This window comes from Camelus ferus, chromosome 24, assembly GCF_009834535.1.
Source record: "Camelus ferus isolate YT-003-E chromosome 24, BCGSAC_Cfer_1.0, whole genome shotgun sequence".
NCBI classification, from domain to species: Eukaryota; Metazoa; Chordata; class Mammalia; order Artiodactyla; family Camelidae; genus Camelus; species Camelus ferus.
The window spans coordinates 18097869-18121087 of NC_045719.1; the positions used below are offsets into that span (position 1 = coordinate 18097869).

The following is a 23219-nucleotide window of genomic DNA, read 5'->3' on the forward strand; positions in this document are numbered from 1 at the left end:
AGTTAACATGCAGTTTGGGTCATTCCCGTCAATTGTTGAATTGGACTCATACTTCCTTGTTTCTGTAGTTCTCCTCGGTGCACCAGACTTGAAGTTTCTCTTGTGGCGGGCTGCTGCTTCCTTGTGCGAAGTGAGAAAGATGTGGAGAGTGGATGTATAGACTCTTGTGTCTGGTGCTCCCTAGGAAGTGTACGCTGTCACATTAGCCCACACTCAGCCTTTATTAAATTTTGTTATAATTTTTCAGGTGTTTTTTCTTATCTGCCTTTTATGATGACCACTGTTCCTCTGAGTTCTGTGTCCTGTCTCCTTAGAGGCTTGTCACCCTTTGGAATTCAGTTCACCTGATTGTTTTGTGACCTGAACTCTGATGGGTCCCCCAAATTTCTGCAGGTTATCTGGCTGTTTCTCCTTGTTAGTGTGGGAGCAGCCTTCTTTTGAGACTTTCTACATTCTAAGCAGAGTGGACCTCCCTTCTAATCATGGTATACCTTTTGTACAAAAGTTAAATAGTTCTAAGAAGAAATACTTCACATACAGAACGGCCTTTTCTTAACTTTGAATCTACTAGTAGTAGTAGGTTTTAGAATAATAGCAATGCTGAAATGAGTGGGTAGGCGCGTATTGTTTAATAGGCATTTTGAGTACCACTGAGAGATGTTCGTGTGCTGTGTAACAAAATTAGTTGTACATCAGGATGCTTTGATTCTGTGGTGTTAGAAGAATGAACCTCCTACTATACTCTGAACTCAGTTATGGAATCCACTTTATAATTTGTCTTCTATGGATTAAATCAGATCAAAGCAATGGCTGCTCATTTTTACCTTAATTATTCTTCTAGCTTAAACAGAGAATGAATAAAAAGTATGCCATTTGAAATTAATCTGAAATACTATGGTATAGCTTCAGTGCTGTAACAATTCTACGTAACTCCATAGCAACTCACAATAATTGCAAGTATCAAATGTACAAAGCTTTTCTTTCCAAAGTTAGGGCCCTACACTTTGCCACAGTTACCAGTTTTTGCTACCTCATAATTTCTTTATGTCCTTCAGTACATTTCCCCATTGGTTGCATATACTCCAAAATCAAGGCAGTCACTAAGACTGTCATGTGGATTTTTCTCCCTTTTGCCCAACATGAGTCCAGTGAGAAAGAAAAAAAAAAAAAAAAACCACAATCAGGCTAAAACCTCATGATGAAGTCTTTGGCTAGGACTTGGATTTATAAAGACAGTTCAAGGCATCCTGACCTTTCTCTTTGCATCCTTGCAGGTAGTAACAGGACTTCTGGTTCTAGTTGGCCTCACTCTTGAGGTGTAGCTTAGCCTGACCACATATTTGAAGATTTGTTTTTCTCTGACTTTCAGAATTGTGAAATATTCGTTTATTCTCTAGGTTTTATTTTAAACTAGAAATAAACAGTTATTTGCTATTTTGCAGTGTTTTTTGCTGTTCTTTGCTTTAGGGAATCTATGCTATGATGTCAAATTTTGAACATGACCAAGCGTAATTATTTTCTTTCTTTTAATTTTACCTTGATTAGTTTTAACATGTAACAGTTTACTCATACTTATATATTCTAGAAGAATGGTTCTTTGTTCATTAGAATTTCACCTTGCATATTATATTACACAGAAAGTGTGATGTATAATTTAAGAAAATCAGTTATAAAAGATTTAAACCATACGCGCTTAAATGTAGTGGCCCTTTCCCTACTTTCTGTTTGTGATATAACTTAGTCTGTCAGTTTATTTTACATCTTCAAGGGAGCATAGAGGAAAATACATGTAATATGAACCAAAGAAGGAAGTTTTATTGAAAGTAAGCTTCTGATGATGCTCCTTGTTTCTATGGCACAGGCCATATTCGACATCTCAGTGACCACAAACGTCTGCAAGAGTCAATCTTTCGATTTACATTAGAAGAAGTTTGAGATTTCATTTAAGTATTTCATTTACTGTAATTACCTAAAACCCTGAAAGGGAAATTAGTAAGTGTGGAAAAGCAGCTCCTTGGCATATTTGGAGGCGTTTATTCTGAGGTGAGAAGCAAAGGAACAAAACTGAGGTGCTCCATCTTGTATGCTTTTTGCTTGCAGAAAGCTTAAAAGTGTTAATGATTTTGGGACTGGTTTCAAATTCTGCTTTTTAATTAGTGCATAAAAATGATGAAAGTGTGTTCACTCTTAGATTTTCAGCACTCTGGTATATATGTTTATGTCTGCACTAGGTGTTTTTATGCCTTTTCATAAATCTTTTTACCTCAGAAGGACAGACTTCTAGACTTCAATGTAGGGCAGAAACTCAGTCAAAAATTGAGGGTACAAGAATAAGAAAGAAAAACAAAGCAGAGTTTCTTGGCCAGTTTTGTTAATTTTCTAGAGGGGAAATTAGGTTAAAGATAAATTGGGTCTTTTCTTTGTTTTTTGAGTCTTTGCAAGATTTTCCTAATCTCTGTGTTTCAGTCATTCAGTTTGATAGCACTTTTGATTGGAGTCCCAATTTTACCCTTCTCTGCCACTGATAGTCATGTTTCTTCCCGGAAGTAAGAGATCATTCCACTACCATGATGATTAGTGATGTTGAGCACCTCTTTGTGTGCCTGTTTGCCATTTGTATGTCTTCTTTGTAAGAAGATCTGTTTAGGTTCTTTGCCATTTTTTAATTGGGTTATTTGGGTTTTTTCTATTACTCAATAGTAATATTGCACGAGTTCTTGTGTATTTTGGATATTAACCCTATATCAGATACGTGGTTTGCAAATATTTTCTCCCACCTCACAGACTGCCTTTTCATTTTGTTGATGGTTTCCTTTGCTGTGCAGAAGCTTTTTAGTTTGTTGTGGTCTCATATTTTTGTTTTTGCTTTTGTTGCCTTTGCTTTTGGTGTCAAATTCAGAACTCATTGCTAAGACCAATGCCAGGAAGCTTATGCTTGTATTTCCTTCTTGGATTTTTATGGTTTCAGGCCTTACATTCAAGTCTTTAATCCATTTTGAGTTGCTTTTTGAATATGGTGTAAGATAGTGGTCCAGTCTGACTCTTTCACATGTGGCTGTCCAGTTTTCCCAACACTATTTATGGAAGAGACTATCCTTTTCTTGGGGTATATTCTTGGCTCCTTTGTCATAAATTAATTGACCATAAATGCACGGGCTAATTTCTGGGAGCTCTATTCTGTTCCATTGATCGATGTGTCTGTTTTAATGCCAGTACCATACTGTATTGATTGTTACACCTTTGTAATATAGTTTGGAATCAGGGCGCATGATTCTTCTCCAGCTTTGCTCTTCTTTCTCAAGGTTGTTTTGGCTATTTGGGGTCTTCTGTAGTTATTCTAGTACTGTATACGATGGCATTGGAAGTTGAATAGGACTTGCACTGAATCTGTAGATCACTTTGGATAGTATGGACATTTTAACAATATTAATTCTTCCAATCCATGAAATGGAATACTTTCCATTTATTTGTGTCTTCATTTTTTTCAGTGTCTTATAATTTTCAGTGTACAGATTTGTCCCCACCTTCATTAAAATTATTTCTTAAGCATTTTATTCTTATTAATACTATGGTAAATGCAGTTATTTTTCTTAATTTCTCTTTTTTAATCAAAATGTAGTTGATTTACAATGCTGTGTTGATTTCTGGTGTATGGCATAGTGATTCAGATATGCACACACATATATATTCTTTTTCATTGTAAGTTGTTATAAGATATCGAATATAGTTCCCTGTGCTATGCAGGATGACTTGTTTATCTGTTTTATATATACTCATCTCAAACTCCTTTAATTTCTTTTTTTTTTGATTGTTTGTGATGTATAGAAATAAATAGAATTGATTTTTGTACATTGATTTTTATTGAATTTGTTTATTAGTTCTTAGAGTTTTTTGGTGGAGTCTTCAGGCTTTTCTATATATGATATCATGTCATCTGCAAATAGAGAATTTTATTTCTTCCTTTCTGATTTGGATGCCTTTTACAGTCAGCTCCTGTTATCCATGGGAGATTGGTTCCAGAACCACTACGGATACCATGGATGCTCAAGTCCCTTATATAAAATGGTATAATAAAGTCAACCCTGTGTCCTCAGATACAGAACCCATGGATAATAGAAGGCCAATTGTATTTTTCTTGCCTAATTGTTCTGGCTAGCACTTCTAGTGGAAACAAATTTTTTTATTTAATAAATCGGTGAAAGTAACAAGGGTAAAGCTTGGGGAAACTAAAACTATATGTCATTGCAATATGATAAAATAAGATCTGTAGTAACTGTGTGCTTTTATTTAAATATTAGTCCAAGTTAGTTTTCAAAGGGCTAATCGCTCTCAAAAACAGTGATCTTATTGACCACTTCTTGCTGGAGGTCAAGTGATTCTCACTCATCATTTCTTCCAACTGTTTCTTACAAAACCCCTGGGAAGCTGCAGCCATAGTTTTTCTAGTTATCAGCTAGGCTATTGCAGGGCTTGAAACTAGAGCCCGTAGGTCATATCCAGGCTACTGCCTCGTTTTGTAAATTAGGCTTTTTTGAAACATGCTTACTTGGTTATGCATTGTCTATGGCTGCTTTTGCACCACAAGGCAGAGTTGTTCAGTTGCGGGAGACCATGTGGTCCGCAAAATGTAAAATACTATCTGGACTTTTAGGAAAAGTTTGCCAAAGGTTGGGTGGAAATCCACCCTAAGTAAGATCTCTAGGTCCAAACAGGTCTCCCTTTTCTGTCTTAGTCTCTCTTGTTGTACTTTTATTACCCAGCACAGTTGTTTATTTTGTTTTTCCTCTCTTGCCGATTCTGATCTTTAACACTACTTATATCCAGAATTCCAGCATTTCAGTTCAGGAATTTGTAGCCTTATCTTTCTGAGGAAAGCAAAACATTGTCGTTCTACCAGTGAATTAGGAAGAAATTTATTTATTTTTTTGTTTTACTTGTACACTTTTGTTTGTTTTTAACATTTATTGGTCATTCTGTTTGCCTGAGCATACATACTTTCTTCCTCACTGCGTTTTTCTTTATTCTGTTTTCCTATTCCCTTTTCCCTTTCTCCACTCCCCCAGACCTGAAGCAGATTTGGAGTTCCTTTGGTGTAAGCCTTTCAGTTTATATCTTAAGGAAAAGAGCATCTCCCCACTTGTGAACAGCTGCCCAGATAATTCCATCTTTGCCATCCCTGATAGCATATGACCATCTGATGCCTATGTTATCTGGAGCCACGTAGTTGGTTAGTTGGGATTTTGGTTTTGGTTTGGTTTTGTTATGAACTTGTAAAGAACAGATCAAGGAGAGAAGAAAACTTGCAACTAGGAGATTAATAAGTGCTGGAGCTCTAATGCACGGTATGGTGAATATAGACAACAATATTGTATTATAATTATCAAACTTGCTGAGAGAATAGATCTTAATTATTCCCATCACAAAAAAGATATGATAATTATGTGACATGATAGAGGCACTAACTATCTACAGTGCAATCATATTGCAATATATAAATGTATCAAATTAACATGTTTTTGTACACCTTACACTTATACAGTGTAATATATCAAATATATTTGATTTTAAAAAAAAACATACACACGCACAAAATAGGGAGAGAGAAGGCTGTATCCCTCAGCACCTTGCAGCTCCTCGTCCTACTGAAGCAGCCAGGCTAGGCTGTGTCAAGTGTATACTCTGTGTGTGCCTTTTTGGAGGTTAGGGAAGATAACGTCTGAGAACAGGGGACATTTTACCAGAGAATTGCTGGGAACTTGGCACTTAAAATTATATGGCAATGTGTATGTATTAATGAACTTTACGCCGGTTTTCAGTAAGAATCTGTGATAAATGGTCCTATCACACCAAATCTTATAAAGGGACCATTACTAAACCTTTTCTTCTGTAGGTTTTAATTCATTGTAACCAGGACACTTGGTTTAGTGCTTTTATATACAATTGGGGAAGAAGCATTAACTCTTTGTGGTTTTTTAGAATGTTTATCTAGTTAATAAATACGTTTATTTTATTTATGTTTGTTTATTGTCCAATTAATGAAATATGTCCTAGATACTACATAAGCATGAGTTGCTAGGGTTTTTATTACCCATTTGTCTGCTGTTTTGCATGTATAAGTGAAAAAGCATGTTTTATATTTTGTATATACTTAAATTTGAAACCCTGCCTTTTTAGGAATTAATATTTAGTCATATTTAATCACTTTTATCCCAGACATCTTTCATGGCTTTTCTATCCATTCTTATCCATTGTGATCCATGCGGACTGTGTTCTAACGAGGTTAGACAGAGGAACAAAGTGGCAGCACATTTTTTTGTAAATAAGCATTCCAGTTAATTCACTGTAAAAGAGCTATACTTTGGTGGCTTTTCTTAACTCTACAGAAGTGCAAAATAGGCAGAGATGAAGCCTGGGACTTCGTCTTAGCAGTTTAGCCCAGTGCTTCTCAGGCTCCAGCAGTCCCCTGCACAGCTGGAGAAAATGCAGACTGACCCCTGTCCGGGGAGGGCCCTAGGATTTTGCATTTCTTAGAAGCTCCCAGGTGATACCAGTGCTGTTGTTGATGGCCTACACTTAGACTTTCCTACTAGACAGTAAGTTTTTCTTTATTTATAGCAGGTTGATAATGCGGAAGGTTAAACCCATTGTAGACAAACTGCTAATGTTAAAGTATGCCCTGATCAGGAAGGTATGCAGTTGACAAAGCTTGCTGTCATTGTGAAGCATTAGGTATAAGCCAGAATAGTAACTAAGTGAAGAACTATGAATTCCTGGAGGTTTTACTGACTTCCCTTGTATCTGAATGCAATACTGGTATTTTTCAGAAAAATGGAAAACCTTTAAGAAACTGCCTTTATCATTGATTGGCGAGAACAGCTCTGTGGACTCATGTTCCCTTGAACCCCAGTCTCTCTCCTTCATGGATTGCTCATTTTTCTTATGCAGCTTTTTGGCTAATTCAGGTTTTGAGTGACATATGAACATAAAACAGGTAGTAATGCTGACTGTTTTTTGAGTCAGTTGGACCTGTTCTCACCTCGGACTTCTTCTGGAAAGTATTTGGTTGTTAAATCACAGCAGAGGCACAAATCATTTGATACGATTGACAGCTTGAATGGGAAAAAGTGGTAGTGTGTGTATATACATGTATATAATTTTGTATTATGTATATATATTTTTCCCTCTTTAATTCTTATAAACGTCCATAACTGAGGAGAGAGCCTTTCTAAAAGGAGATAGAAAATGAACACATAAAACACATTTTTTTAAGCTTACAAAATTTAGGTAATTTATTAATACTATTGTCATATACACAAATACAGTAAAGACAGACATTTTTACTATTTATTGTACAGTTAGTTCTGCTATAAGGAGACATATGTGTTCATAAAACTCACAGTATGCAAAATCATGTCCCCAAAAGCCCACTTCACTTACGGGAAAAACGGGTTTAGTGGCACAACATTCAAAAATCTCATCAGTGAAGCATGTTTTCAAAAAGAATCTAATAAAAATGATAGTGTAGTTTTACACATATTAAATAATTAAATGCATAAATACTACAATAAATATGATACTTTACCTTGGAAATACCTGAAATATGCTGGTGATGGACATTGAAAGGGTTGCAGCTTGTGAGTTGTTTGTGGTAGACGAGTTACTGAGATTGGATGGAAAGTTTTCACACCAGATGTAGGTGGTTGTGGCGTGCAACACAGGGTGAACCACCTTAGCTGGTAGATATTTGAGGTGTGAGGCATGTAGATGTGCTTTTGTGTGTTCCTACTGGGTTTGGGTCAGCTGAGTGTCATTTTCTGCATGCACTGAATGTTTCTCATGGGTGAGACTCCCGTTGTGCTCAGATTATTTTCAAATACATCAAATGCACTGAAACAAATCTGTGTTTTCAAAACTGACAGTGTATAAAATTTCACTCTCCTGGAGAAATGACTTTTTATTTTATTGCAATTCAGCTGCACAGGCACCAGGGGGAGTAGTAGGTTCACATTTCACAGCGGCACTGACCAGTGCTGTTCTCAGTTTTGCAGCTGCACATATGGTAGATTATTATCATTTTACGGTTACAGTTATAAGCAATTTGGTAGAAAATGACAGCTAAATTGTGCAGTGTTACTTTTATTTGTTTTAATTTTGTAATCTAAATATATATATTTTAATGAGGAAACAAAAGGCAGAATGATTTTTAGTTGTAGGAGTAACCCTGCCTGTGGCTTAGCTGTGTGCCACCCAGTGGAGCTAGCATTTCATTTTTAGTTGATCTCTTGTGTGTGATAGTGAAACATACAGCTGAGAGGTTATCCTGGGTTATTCTGGGGAGTGAATGTTTTTAGCTACATTATCATGACACTTACTACTTATTAAAAGGGAGATTTTGCTGGCAATTGGATTGAAAGATACATAAATTCAAAAAATCCTCTACCATTTCCTAGAAACATAGAACATTCCCAGATTTTATTCCCGAAGGCATCCCTAGAAATGATGCCAAAGCAAATTTACTTCCCTGAGCCCTATTAGAATTTGGTATAGCATTATGTAGAGTGCTCACTGGTTACAGGCATCATGGCCCATTGGCATCTATAAATAAAACCTGTTTTTGAAATGAAGGAATGGGCCAGGGAAAAAATGTGCACAGTGCCTACCTTGTTTGTTTGAGACTTGTCTATTCAAAGGGAGTGTCAGATAATTGGTACCTAATACTTGTGTGAAGGTCACTGTAATCCATTTCTGAACACATCTCTACTGTAAAGTAATAGATTTGCCTTGAGTAAAGGCACATTTTGTTCATAGCATTTATTTAAGTATACAACTTTTGTTATTAAGTCTTCTTTAGGCATTTCCTTGGCTTGCTCAGCATTAATACCTGTCGATACCCATATGGTGATCACCGTATCTTAAAACAGTCTGTCATTTCTATGTGGTCTCCATATTCAGAGTCATGACCTGAACTGAGGGGTAGATACATACAACCTGCTTGATCATTGAAAATCTTAAATTCAATGAAGTAATGTAGTGCATGGAATCTTTGTTCCATTAGTACAAATAGGTCATATTAGTGATTTTACCAGGGTGAGAAGTTTTTTAGCATTTTTCATTGCTTTCAAGTCATTTTAAAACAATTGTTGCACAAGTGGTATAGATGAAACTAGAAAACAATTCATCTGGGGATTGGAAAACTGAATACTACTGTAATCTAATTGATGCCAGTTGGAGACAAAGGAGAAATTTTATTTTGATGGATAACATAGTCCTTAATTTTATTCAGTGTGACTTCTTTTGTTGTATATAGGCATCTTAACCTAATTCATTTGTATTACAGCATATGTCATTTTGGATTCACTTCAAAGGGTAATCAAGTCAGGAACTGATCATGCAGTATTTTTCTCTAGTAAAGTAAATTTCATGTTTCTTTCAAATGAAACTGATATGTATTAGTGCTTTATAATAAAATGACATAACTCAGCAACAGTTCAACATGATTCAACATACAACAAAGGAGCAATAAGTAAGAAAAAAGCAGGATGGACCAGTAACTCAGAAACCAGAAAAGGAGATCCTTTGAAGAGGGAGAAAGTGTCCAGCAAGGAGGATAAAATCAGGTTGTTAAATTTAACAATTAATAGATTAGAGGATATTTGTCAAGAATACAGTGTAAATAAAGTGACAGGACAGGAAAACATTATTTTGGGTCAAAAATTAAATTGGACATGAGAAATAGAGATAATGAATATAGATTAATTTTACAGAGTTTTGGTAACAATGGAGAGGAGGGAGAGATGTTGGCTGCTCAAGAACAAGGTATTATTTGAGGAGAATGTTTCTTAGGATACACTTAGTTGAAGGCTGAGATCATGGGAAAGATAGAATAATTCATAGGACATTATCTGAATGGTAAATAAGAGGGTGAAGTCAGGAGCACAGATGGAGAAGTTTGTCTTAGAAAACATTCATTCATTCACTTACTCATTCACTAACATTTATTGAATGACAAGACCTGCGGGAACGATATGTTGAAACGGAAGTTGGGGATATTTAACAAGGTCATGCTGGCCATTGCTTTTTTCAGTGAAATAGGATGTGCTTAAAAATGCATAAATTTTTTGCTTCCAGATGCATTTGCTAAAGATATTTCCATTCCATTTTAAATCTTTTTAAATCCACATCAGACATTGTTATAATTTGTATGTTTCAACTGCCAAACATAATTTAGAAAATTTAAGAGGGGAAGTAAAGTCTGCTCATCCATATTTGTATTCTTTCTGTTCCTTCTTCCTTCCTTTATCATTTCCTTCCTATTTAGAGAATCTTTAGCCATTCTTTTAGAACAGATAGAAAACTCTTAGTTGTCCCTCACCTGAGAATTTATTGATTTCTCCTGCATTTCTGAAGGATATTTTTGCTGGATATTAGAATTCTAGAGTTGATAGTTCTTTTCTTTCAGCACTTGAACAATGTGCTGTTTCCTTCCAACCTTCCTGTATTGTGATGAAAATCCATTGTCATTCAGCTTTTTCCTTCTTTAAATAAGGTATTACTTCTCTGTTGCTTTTAAGATTTTTCTTCATCTTTAATTTTCAGAAGTTTGATTTATAAGGTATCTTGGCATGGATTTCTTTACATTTATCCTGTTTGGGTTTCACTCAGCTTCTTGACTATAGGTTTATGTTTCTTGCCCACTTTGGGGAATTTTCAGGTGCTAGTTCTTCATACATTTTTCCAATTCCACCTTCTTTCTGCTCTCTTTCTGGGACTCCAGTGACATGAGTGCTAGATCTTCTATTATAGTCCCATAGGTTCCTGAGGCTCTGCTCATTTTCTTTTTCAGTTTGTTTTCTCTGTGATGTTCATATTGGATAATGTGTATTGTTTCATCTTCAGCTTCACTTAATTTTCTCCTGTGTCCTCTCCATTCTATTGTTAGGCCCATTCAGTAAGCTTTTTATTCTGGTGATTGTATTTTTCAGTTCTTAAATTTCCATTTGATTGTTCTTTATACTTCCTGTTTTTTTTTGTTTGTTTGTTTTTGGTTTTTTTTGTTTTTTTGTTTTTTTGGTTTTTTTTTGCTGAGACTTGCCACCTTCTCTCCATCTTTTAGAGTCTTCCTATGTTTGTTTTGTGGATGATGTCTGGGGCTTTTAACTGTCCTTAGTGAGAGGAATAGGGAAAATTATATTTGTTCCATCTTGTCTGGAACCAGAAATCCCATTGTACTTATTTTACTTTTTTCTTGAATTTTTTTTTTCTTTCTACTAACATTGATTCAATTTTCTGTATATATCCTGTTATATTTAAATGTGTTACCTTAGTCCATCAGATATTTTCCCTCCCAGTGCAGAATGGGTGAATTGATTTAGCTAAGAATGATTTTTAAAAAACAAAAAATCACCACTAGACAGAGTCTATATATATAAAGTTTCTGCCTTCTAGTTGAATTGCTTAAAGCAGTCTAAGAGGAGCATAGAAATCATTGGCCAATCTGTTCATTACTTTTGAATTTTATTGTAGATTCGGTTCTCTATTGTTAAGCATATACAGATTAAAAACCTAGGTCTCAGGAATTGTCCTTTTAAATGTGGCCTCTTGAATTAATTTATTTAGTGGTCAATTTTGTTAAAAAATAGTAAGGCAAAACCTAACTCCTTGATTTTAATGATGCTGTAAAACTTTTCTCCTTGTGTATTTTGGGCTATTTATCTATAATTTTTACTGAGTGGATGGTCAAGCAAATAATCTGGTTCTTTACCAGTTTTTAAAATACCAATTCTGCTAAACAGGCCACATAAGCTCACTTATATTTAAGGAACCAGTGAAATGAAGTTGTTCATAATTTGTTTTATTACCTTCAGCCTTTGCAGCATTTGCTGAGTTTAAATAATAAACCTGCACGTAGACGTTACTTAATTTTTCTCTTTGCAATAATTAACATTTGTGAGCAGTAGCTTAGTCATTTTCAAAGAGGGAAGAAATGAGATTCCTACTACTTTTTACAATTTAACCTTAAAATGTTAGATGTGATTCCATTCTATGAGAATTCTCCTTTTTCACTCTAGTTATGAACACTTTTATGGAAACTGTTTGATTTTTTTGCTTAGAATTATTACATTGATCATATTTTCATACTACATTAAAAAGTGCATGCAACTCTGGTGAGAATGTGGTTTCCCAAGGCCATAGCTAATGGTCTGCAGCGTTGAACTGAATTTGGAAATTATACTGTAAACTTAGGCTTAAAAAGTGTGCTTGGGCAAGGTAGAGGATGGATATCTACTTGAAAGTAGAAGAGAGAAAATTTGGTTGTTTATTTTTTCCTGTGGACTCTTCCCCAATATAAATTTTCAAGCCCCACAGGTAATACTGGCTAATTGTTAGGCCTCCGGTAATCAGCCACAACAGAAATGTTATACTGCTCTGAAAATGTAGAGTGCTCCTTTCTTCTGAAGAAGAAAATGGGTTATTTCGCATCTCACATTTTATTTGCCGTATGCTTCTTTCCAAAACAAAGAGTCGACTGAAAGGGAGAAGAAACAGTGTCATGTTGTTAGGATGGATTACAGGGAGGAAGCATAGGCATCCAATAATGTATTAAAGTTCAGCATAAAGGGGGAGGATGGGCTTCCGCTGATACGGAGGAGGGGCAGGCTTCAGAGATGATGTGCACACTCAAAGTGTGGTCCCTGGACCAGCAATCAGTGTTGCTCAGAAGCTTGTTAGAAACGTAGACTCTTAGGCCCTGCCTCAGAGCTAGTGAATCGGTGTCTGCTGTCTAACCGGATTCACGGGTGACTGCTGTGTACAGTACTTTCTAGGACTTGATTCCAAACCCCAGCTTACTGGCAGATTAACTAACCTTCCATAAGTTGTTAACCATTCTCTGCTGTAAATATATTTGTAAAAGGACTAATAATTTTACAGTAATTATAATTAATATAAATTATACTAATAATTATACTTCATTTTTTTTCTTTTGATGAGAGTTAAATATGATAGTATCTTTAAAGCACTTAGAAGTGCCCCACCCTCAAGTAGAGGTTATACTGAGCCGTCTTCAGATACCATAATTCAGGTACCTATTCCTGGTGATGAGCATTTAATTATTCAGTGGCTGATGGTAGTATCTGGCTCTTATGAAAGAACTGTAATGGGGAACTGAAGATGGGAGAGATGACAGCACAAAACTGATAAGAGCTGCAAGATGAAGTCTATGACGAAAGCGTAATGCCCCTGGAGTACTCAGTCTGGAAGAGAAATGATTAAGGGGCCTCTTACACTCATTTTACATTTCCACTCAGAAATGGATGGTCTTACATAGCATAGACACTTCAAGTAGACAAGGAGAAGCACGTGAAGGGAGTGAGACATCGTATATGCTGATACTGATAGGTCATGAAGGCTTTTGATTTAATGGCAAGAACAAAGCTTCTTCTTGAAGACAGGGAGCAGAATGAGATGACTTCTTTCACAGGAGCTTTTAGCCTGCTCCTCGTGGCTGGAGCTAGAAGGCCCTAGCTCTGCTTCACAAAGCATTATACACATAGCTCACTGGCCTTTCAGAATCTAGAGAGCTCAGTGTGCAGATCACTGTCAGTGGTCTGCATTGTTAGGACTTTACCCTTTTTGAAATTTGAAATTTTCAAGAGTTAATCATGGTTATTTACTGCAGTTCGCCTTTTAAAGTAACTTCTGTTAAGGGGAAGGGTGTGATAACAGCCTTTTCTTCTACAATTCTAGGCGAGTTCCTGTAACTCAGAAAAGGCTGTATTGATTTAAAGCAGCCTTCTAAATGGAGAAAATACTTCTCCTTTGGATCTAGTTGAAGCAGGGAACCTTTACACAAAAGGTACATTTTTAAGCAAGTTAGAAGCAAGCGAAAATGCACGACTTTCGTTAGAAATGCTTTGGCAGCCTTGTCTTTAACATCTACCATGAATGCTTCAAAATGTCTGTCCTTAGAGTGTTATGTAGAAAGGAAACTAACATAAAGAAATCAAAGTTATCCTCAACTTGGAACATTGATAGCCTGCTTTTTAGGATATCTGCATGTGAGCTTTTAAATGAGTGTCCTTACCTTTAAAGCTGGAGAGGTGAACTTTGGGTCTCTACTGTGTAGCTGGTTTGCTGAAAAACTTCAGGGTCCAATGAGCTGAGCAAATGTAAAGCACCTCAGTTCAGAGTCTTTCTGCCCCATCTTGTTCTGTGACTCTGCAAGACATAAAATAGAAACTATAATGCTTTGAAAACTCTAACAAAGCTAGTGAAGTACTCTAGTTAGAGATCTTGCCATGGCTCATGTATTTGCTGCTGTTGTTCAGACGGAATGAGTAGGGTCCAGAAGAAAGTGGGCAAGCATTTGACTCTTCTGTGCGTTTATAACTGTCCAGAGCATTGAGTTTTCCCATTTGACTTGGATATTTGTTCCCCTCCCTAACAGGTTACTATCATCAGAAAATTGGAAAACACTGTGGCCTTGCACTGCATTTGCCATAAATTTCTCTTAATTAAATGGAAAATTTCAGACTTGTATCAGTGAGTTGTACTCCAGCAGAGATCACAACTTAATAAGAGGGTGTAAATATTCATATGAAGTTCTTGTCTAGCTCTGCTAATCAATTCATCTTGGTATCAGTTTTTCTTTTCCAACAATCCATTTTCAACTGCATATATTGTCACTGAGTGCCAAACTAGATGTATAATTTGGACCTCAGTGTTTATCTCAGAAAATACATACTTTTTTTTTTCAAAAAAGGGGAAAAAAGGAAATGATTGTGTGATAAGAAATATAACATGGCCAGAAACCAGATTTGCTTCAAGAGAGGAAAATCTTGTGAGGTTAGAGCAATTTAAAATTTTTAATGAATTGATATTTTTAGGTGTCGTCTTGGCTAAAGACCACATAGCCTGTCTTTGGTTTGTTTCAATTCCAAACCCAAAGCTAACTTGAAGTTCAGTAGGCAGTCCTTTTTCTCTCATTCCGTTATTCATCCCTCTAACATTTTTAAAATGTCTGTTGTATAGTAGAGAGATACCAAGATTAATCTTCTGTGATTTTGGAAACACACTGGCTACTTCAGATGATAGTAGTATATGATCAAATAATGTTAACTATATGCTATTTACTATAATAAGGGTGCTTAACTCTGCCTGGAGGTCAAAGTTAAGAGGAAGAGATGGCATAAAAGCTACGTTTGAAAGGATAAGTTAGGAATTTTGTAGGACTGGGAGCAAATGCAAAACATTTTAAGTAGAATACACGGCGTATGCTGTCTTTATATATTAAATGGTATGTAGGTGTTCAGAGTGAAGGGGGTACCTGCCATAGTAAAAAAAAATCTTGGAGTTTTATGTCCCCCTGGGAGTCTTGTGACTAATGGATTGCACTGGAGTGAGGGCCACATAGTGAGCTGTTTTTACCTCAGGGTGGCCCTGAGTAAAACTGCTCTTTCATGTGCATGAGCTTCTCTTTGATGTGAAAATAGCTTAACTTTCATCTATCAAAACCGTGGGGGGAATGGTGAGCAGCTAAATAATGTCAAACCTGTGTTCCAGCAAAGGTCACCACAGCCCCCTCAACTCAGTCTTCAGCTGGCATGGCCTCTGCAGCACTGGGCACAGTTGACTACATCTTTTTATTGATTCCTCTTCTCTGCCTGCCCTTTACATGTCATTGTCACACCGGCCTTCTCTCAGTTTGAACATTTCTTTTTCCAAGAGGCTTTCCCTGGTTCCTCAGTTATTTGGGGCCTCTTAGGAGAGCATGACTGTTCTGAGGACTACATTAATGTTCTTGCCAGTATTTTCATCATTTGTTACCTTACGTACATGTTCGATTACCTGCCCTCCCTGCTGGACGGTAAGCTCCCTGCAGGAGGCAATGTTGGTCTCGTTCATCATTGTATGTCTAGCATCCAGCATAGTCTTGGGTGTTAACCTACTCAATAAATATTTTTCAATAAATATATGTTGAACACCTATTATGTAGGCTTAAGAATTCAGCAGTAAACAAAACAAATATTCCTGTCCACGTGGAGCTAATCTGTTGAGTGAATGAAAGAATGAACAAACGAACAAAACTAAACACTTCCCTGGACAGCATTACACACTCTCAGGTCTTCATCCACTGCATGTGAAGTGATTAACTCCCAAAGCTCTATTTCTGCTTAGACTTCTTCTCTGAACTCCAGGCTCAGGGATCCAGGTGTCCCAATTGGCCATCTCAATTAGGTGTTCCCCAAGCATCTCCAACTCAGTGTGTCTAACTTTCATTCTGCATTCCCTGTCTTGGTAACTGAAACTGTGCATCATACAACAGGTCATATATCTTGCCACTCAATTCATAAGTTGATGTCGTCTTAAATTTCCCTCTTCAACCCAGTCACCCCCTAATTCTTACCACTATTACTTCAGTTCAGGCCCCTCTCACCTCTTGATCTAGACTGTTTAGACATTTGCTTTCATTCTATCTTTAAGCCCTTGAATCCATGCTTCACATTCCTACCAAGGGTATCTTTATAAAATGCAAATTGACTGTAAGACATCAATGGGTTACATAGAAATAAAATCCAGACAACTTAGTGTAACATTCAAAATCTGGCCCCTGCTTGTCTCTGCAGCCTCTCCACTCACCCTCTCTGCTCAAGACCTGTTGACCATCCATGCTGTCCTATTGGCAGTTCCTTTATGTGCTCATGGGTTTCACTTCTCCACGCCTTTGCTCCTGACGACCTTTCAGCCAAGGCTACTCCCCACCCTTCCTACCCTGTGCATCTGTAAACTCCTCTTCCAGAATTCATTTCCAGGTCACATCTTCTCTGAAGCCTTTTCTAACTTCTCCTTAATGTGGTCAAAGTGACCGCTTTCCCTCATTTAAAAAAAATCTCGATTCTACTTTTTAAATGTCTCTCCTGGAACATATGATCCTTATTTGTTTAAATCTTTTTCTCTAAGCCCATGATGTCTTTTTTATCTTAGCTTTATTTAGATGTATTTGGCAGTATAACATGGTGTAGGTGTACACGTGATGATTTGAAATATGTATATATTGTGAAATGATTGCCATGATAAGGTTAGTTAACATATCTAATACCTCATACAGTGCGCGCGCGCGTGTGTGTGTTGAGAACATTTAAGATATACTTTCTTAGCAACTTCCCACTGTGCAATACAGTGTTGTTAGCTCTAGTCACCATGTTGTACATTACATTCCCCAAAGCTTATTCATCTTAAAACTGGGTGTTTGTGTACTTTGACCACCCTCACCCAGTTCCCCTACTCTCCGCAGCCATTGACAACCACCAGTCTACTCTGTTTCTGTGAGTTCAGTTTTTTTAGATTCCACATAAAAGTGAGATCATGCAGTATTTGTCTTTCCCTGTCTGATTTATTTCACTTAGCTTAATGCCCTCAAATTTTCATCCATGTTACTGAAAATGGGAAGATTTCCTTCTTTTTTAAGACTGAATAATATAGCATTGTATATACATAAATGTGTGTGTGTGTGTGTGTGTGTGTATATATATATATATATATATATATATATATATATATATATATAATGTTTAAAAAAATCCATCTGTTGACAGACATTTAGGTTGTTTCCGTGTCTTGGCTGTTGTAGACAATGCTACAGTGAACATGAGGGTGTAGATAGCTCTTCAAGACAGTGACTTCGCTTCCTTTGGATATATACCCGGAAGTGGAGTTGCTGGATTATATTTTTAATTTTTTGAGGAACCTCCATACTATTTTCCCAGTGGCTGCACCAATTTACATTCCCACCAACAGTTTATAAGGCTTCCCTTTCCTCCACATCCTCTCCAGCACCTGTTCTCGCTTGTCCCCTTGATGTAAAAAATCTATTGAATGTGTGCCTTGTGCTCTGCACTGTACTGAATTCTTTCCATTTGTTACTTCATTCACATTCACAGTTCCTTGTGAAGTGAGGTAGATACTATTATTCCCAGATGAGGGTGTCAGAGGAGAAGTTTCTCGTCCAAGTTACATCATTACTAAGTACCAGAATTAAGATGTCAGCCAAGGATGGATGACACCTAAGTCCGCGCTTTTACTTAACTCTGCGTTACTGCCTCTGCTAAATGACCGGAAGGCACCGTGGCAGGCTGTTTTTATATGATGGCCTTTTGCTCTCCTGGATGTGCCTATTCTTGGCTCAGAAGACAGGTTCCAGCTAGTGTGTCATCAGATCATACTAGCAGTTTGTCACCGGACTTAATGACCATGGATACGTGGTATTGTAGAAAGCTCTTAGGAGTCTGACCTGATACTTAGGTCTCTGCTTTTACCGTGGTAGCTTACAGTAGGAATAGGAAGACAAAAAGAGACTGAATAACAGTAGAGGGAAGGAAACACAAAGGACACGATAAAAAGCACAAACAAAAAAAGTTTTTTTGTGATTTTTTATTATGACAGTTTTTAAGTATGTAGAAAAGTGGACAGAGTCGTGCAGTGAACTATCATATACCTGCTACCTCGAGTCCACAGTTGTTGACATTATGTGATTTGCTTTGCCTCCTCATGTAATTATATATAAATCTATGTACATTTTTGTTTTATTTATATTCTAAATTTATGTAAATAAATTTATTTACTTAACATAACATTTATTTTGCTTATTTTTTCCACCACTTTAAAGTGGCAGGTGTCATATGTTACCTCTAAATACTTCACACTCATTTCATAAGAATAAGAACATTTGTCTTCATAAACCACATTATGATACCTAAGAAAATAAGCAATAATATCAACTGTTATCAGGTCTGTATTCCAGTTTCCCTAATTGTCCCAAGATTGTCTTTTAGAGCTAATTTTTCCCCCGAGCCAGGATCCAGTCTGATTCCTGGGCTGCGTTTGGCTGTGTCTTTGATCTCTTCATCTAGAATAGAGCTCCCCACTCTTTTCCCTCATGCCTTGACTTTTTGAAGAGGTCAGATCAAGTGCTTTGCAAAATTTCCTATATTGTGAATTTGTTAGATTGTTTCCTTGTGGTATAATTTGACTTGTTCCTTTATTTCTTCTAATTCTTGTGAAATAGATTTACAGATTTGATTAGATTCAGGTAAAACGTACTTGGGAAGAATATTTCTTAGATGATGTTGGCTACTTCAGACATTAGGAGGTACTTAATTTCTGTTTTTGCACTCTTAGTAATCCTGATTTACTTTGTTTAGATGATGACTACCAGATTTTACCATTTAAAGGTATATTTTCTTCTTTGCTGAAAATAAGTAGTCTTGGCACCTTATGAATATCTTGCTTTTTTATATTTTATTGGTTTTAATATCAATGATCTTTGCCTGAATTAGTTATTACATTGGGGATTATTAAATGGTCATTTTTAAAATTTGACCATTCCTTCTAAATAATTAGCATTCTTCCATAAAAAAGGACTTCAATTTTTTCTCCTTTCACTCTTCTTTTGAAGTATCACTATGAACCTCTGGATTTTTATTTATTTAATTTGCTATTAATTAGAGTCATTCTTTTTGATGCGCAGATTGCCCCAAATTTGGCTGAGAGTCCCCTGCAGAGTTGCTCCTATTCCTTTTGACAAGCCCTCATCTCTCTGCCTTTAAACACTTTCTTGCCTTAAAATAACAAGTTTCAAGGTCACATTGTACTTCCCTACCCCAGAATGGGAATCAGCCGTTTTCTTGGTTCCAAAAAAACCATGTTCTTTAAAAAATTAATTATTCTCCCCTTTTCTTCTCTCGTGGAGACCTTTCTTCATTTCATCCTGTATTAGATCAGGATTTACTTAGTGAACTACCAGATCTAAGTACCCCAGATACCCGAGGCAAGGGTGGGATGAGGTGATGGGAGTGGTCTCTGCTCCACCAGAGGAATCCTTCCAGTTTAAGACAATCACTTAGTGCTTGAGTAGCTCACCAACAGTATATCCTGTCTCCTGATCCTTCTCCTCCCACCCCTGATGTTTCCCTCACACAGTTTTCTTTCTTCTCCCTATTCATTCTGCTTCCAGCTTTAGTTTTATTTTTCTATATAATGCATTTTGGAGTTAAGGCTTTAAGCTTTGAAAATGACCATTTCCAGCAGCCCATTTCGGATAACTAATTTGATGTTTAGGTTTTGATATGATCGTGCTTAATATTAATTTATACTTACGTTACCTTCTGAAGCTTCCTTTGATGGGGTCGTGATGGCCACTGTTTCTCCCAGTTCTGGAACGGTGCTTGGGCAGGCCGGCCGTGTGCTAAGGTCCCAGCATGGCTGGTGCACACCTTCCCTGAGGTTCAGCCTCCTACAGCTGTTGCGTTCTTTTCTGTCAGTTGGCCAGGACCGAGTTAAATATGTCTCCTTCCTCACTGTACTCCCTCCCCTAAATCCATTAAGAAGGCATTTTAACCACATTTTCCTAACATAAATCTCTCTCTCCAGATGGAGGTTTGAAGTCTCATTGTGCTAGGAAGGAAGGAAAATTACTGTTTTGCATGTACATATATTTTGGATTTTACAGGAAAGGGGAGGGCATTTCAAAATCTGGTGAATCAATACAGATATAAAAAATTGATAAAGATAGGACGGCCTGTTTTTATATTCTGCCACATAGCATGTGTTTAATGAATTTGCCTATAATTTGTCTTCAAATGCTGACATTTAACTCTTAGGCTGTATAATTGTGCTGGCTTTTTCAAGAATAAAATTCATATTCTGTGTCCAGGCTAATATGTTCACCCACTATAAACATTACTGCCTATGGTAACAGCTAGAATAAGAAATTCTTTTTATGTACATCATAGCTGGCAGAGACTCTTGGGACCGTCACAAATCATTCTTGTCTTTTGGAGCTTGCTGAGAAAAAGCGTGGAAATGTAAAACTAACCCGGTCTGATATAGATTGACTTTGAAAAACACATTAGCTTATTTAGACCACTGTTCATTGTTTTATCATTGTTGTTTTTAAGGTACAGAGTATTAAACAAGCTCTTCTATTTAATGTATTCTTCAAGCGTAGAAACCTACCCTTTCATTACGAGCCAGCTCCTCTTCTGTAAGCCATCTCTGGCTCCTTTTTTGTTAAAGGTTAATAATGAGAATAATGAAGTAATTGGTTATTTATGCAGTCATGATTGGCAAAAGTTATTAGAACAGGAATCTGCCCAGAAGCAATGATTAGGTTATGAAAATGTTAAGAACACTGAAGCCAGTCACCATTTTTGACATTTAAGAAATATTATTCCCACCCTTAATCATGATGACCTGTTGTAAAAGTATTTATACAGAATAATCTCATTGGACAGTAATTTTCATGCCAACAGCATACATAATTAAGTGTTGAGGGAGATTTCAGAAATGATATGAGAGAAAAATGGGCCTGGGGAAGAAATACCACGATGAGAAGTAACAGAACTCTCTCACGTCTCCCAGACTCCTGATCTGTGTAGTTAGGTGACCTTTCCAATTTAGTGTCTTCGTCTTGAGCACTTTGCAAGTTTGAGGAGCAGTGGGAGGGCACCCCAGGTTAGGTTGCTATGTTCTTTATAATGGACTATAAAACATGTAGGGAGGTACATGGGCAGGAAATTTCCTGATGCTGCTTTTATTAATGAAACATTGACTTAACTGACATTATGCAAAACCAAACCAATAGGGCAAAAATCTACTTATAATCCTGTTGTGTTTAACATAGTTAGACTTTCTATGTAAATTAGGCAGTAATTACTTTCACCAGAGCAATGTCATCACTTCTATGCTGCAGTTTTTGGTAACAGGTTTATTGAGACATAATTCACATGCAGTGAAAATGACCCTTTCAAAGTATACGATGCAGTGGTTTTGAGTATATTCCCAAAGCTGTGCAAAGACGACTGTCAATTCCAGAGCATGTTCACGACCTCCTCCACAAAACTCATACCCGTTAGCAGTTGCTCCCTATTTCCCTCCCCCATCTTACAGCGACCACTAATGTACTTTGTGTCTGTGGGTTTTCCTATTCTGGATTTTTTGCTTTTTTTTTCTTTTTCCTTTAACTTTTCTCATTATAATAGGTACTTCAGAAAATAGGAGAAGATAGAAAGTGAATATGAATGAATGTAACTCTTACTTGTGAACTAGTATACTTAGACAAGTATTCTCCCCCCTCCTTTTTTTTTTGTCTATAATTCCTTCTTGTTTTATTTTTCCTGATTATAAGCGCAGTGTGCTTTCAACAACACCACCGCATGTAGAATATGTAGACTTTTGTGTCTGGCTTTTTTAGTGTTTAATGTATTCAAGGTTCATTTATATCGTAGCATGTAACAATACCTTGTTCCTTTTTATGGCTGAATAATATTCCACTGAATAGGTGTACCACATTTTGTTTATCCATTCATCATTTGGTAGACATTTGGGTTATTTTTACTTTTGCACTATTATGAATAATGTTGCTCTGAGTACACATGTACAAGTTTTGATGTGAATGTATAGTTTCAATTATCTTGGACAATTGGACTGCAGTTGTTGGGTCATATGATAACTCTGTATCTGACTTTTTGAGGCACTGCTAAATTATTTTCCAAAGCAGCAACATTTTACATTCCTGTCAGCTATGTAGGAGGGTTCTGATTTCTCCATATCCCAATGCTTGTTATTGTCAGTCTTTTTGACTATAGCCATCCTAATAAATGCAAATTGGCATCTCATTGTGGTTCTGATTTGCATTTCCCTAATGGCTAATGATGTGAAGCATCTTTTCTTGTGCTGCTTGGCTATCTGTATATTTTCTTTTGGAAAATTCAAGACCTTTGCTCATTTTTTTAGATTAATAGCTTTTTTATTGTTGAGTTATATAAGGTCTTTATATGTATAGATCCAGGCCTTTATCATACATATGACTTGCAATTATTTTTTCTCATTCTGGAGGTTGTCTTTTCTTTTCTCAATAGTGTCCTTTGAAGCACAGAGTTTTAAAATTTGAAGTCCAGTTTATTTATTTAGTCTTTGCGAGCTGTGCTTTTAGAGGACCGTTGCCTAATCCAAGGTCACAAAGATTTGCTTTATAGTTTTAGCTATTACATTTAGGTCAGTTGATCCAGTTTTCAGTTAGTTTTCTATACAGTGGGAGGTAGGGGTCCAACTTCATTCTTTTGCATATGTTTGTATTTATTTATTTATTGAGATTTAAAGATTTGAGAAAATTTTCTCATTAAATGGAATGAACATTACTACTCTATGAATTATTGTTTCAT

General features: G+C 36.5%; 1 protein-coding gene across 1 annotated transcript in view; it reads left to right on the plus strand.

The window, feature by feature from the left end:
- KIAA1328 (KIAA1328 ortholog) overlaps positions 1 to 23219 on the plus strand; it is a 168568-nt gene that overhangs the window by 49615 nt on the left and 95734 nt on the right.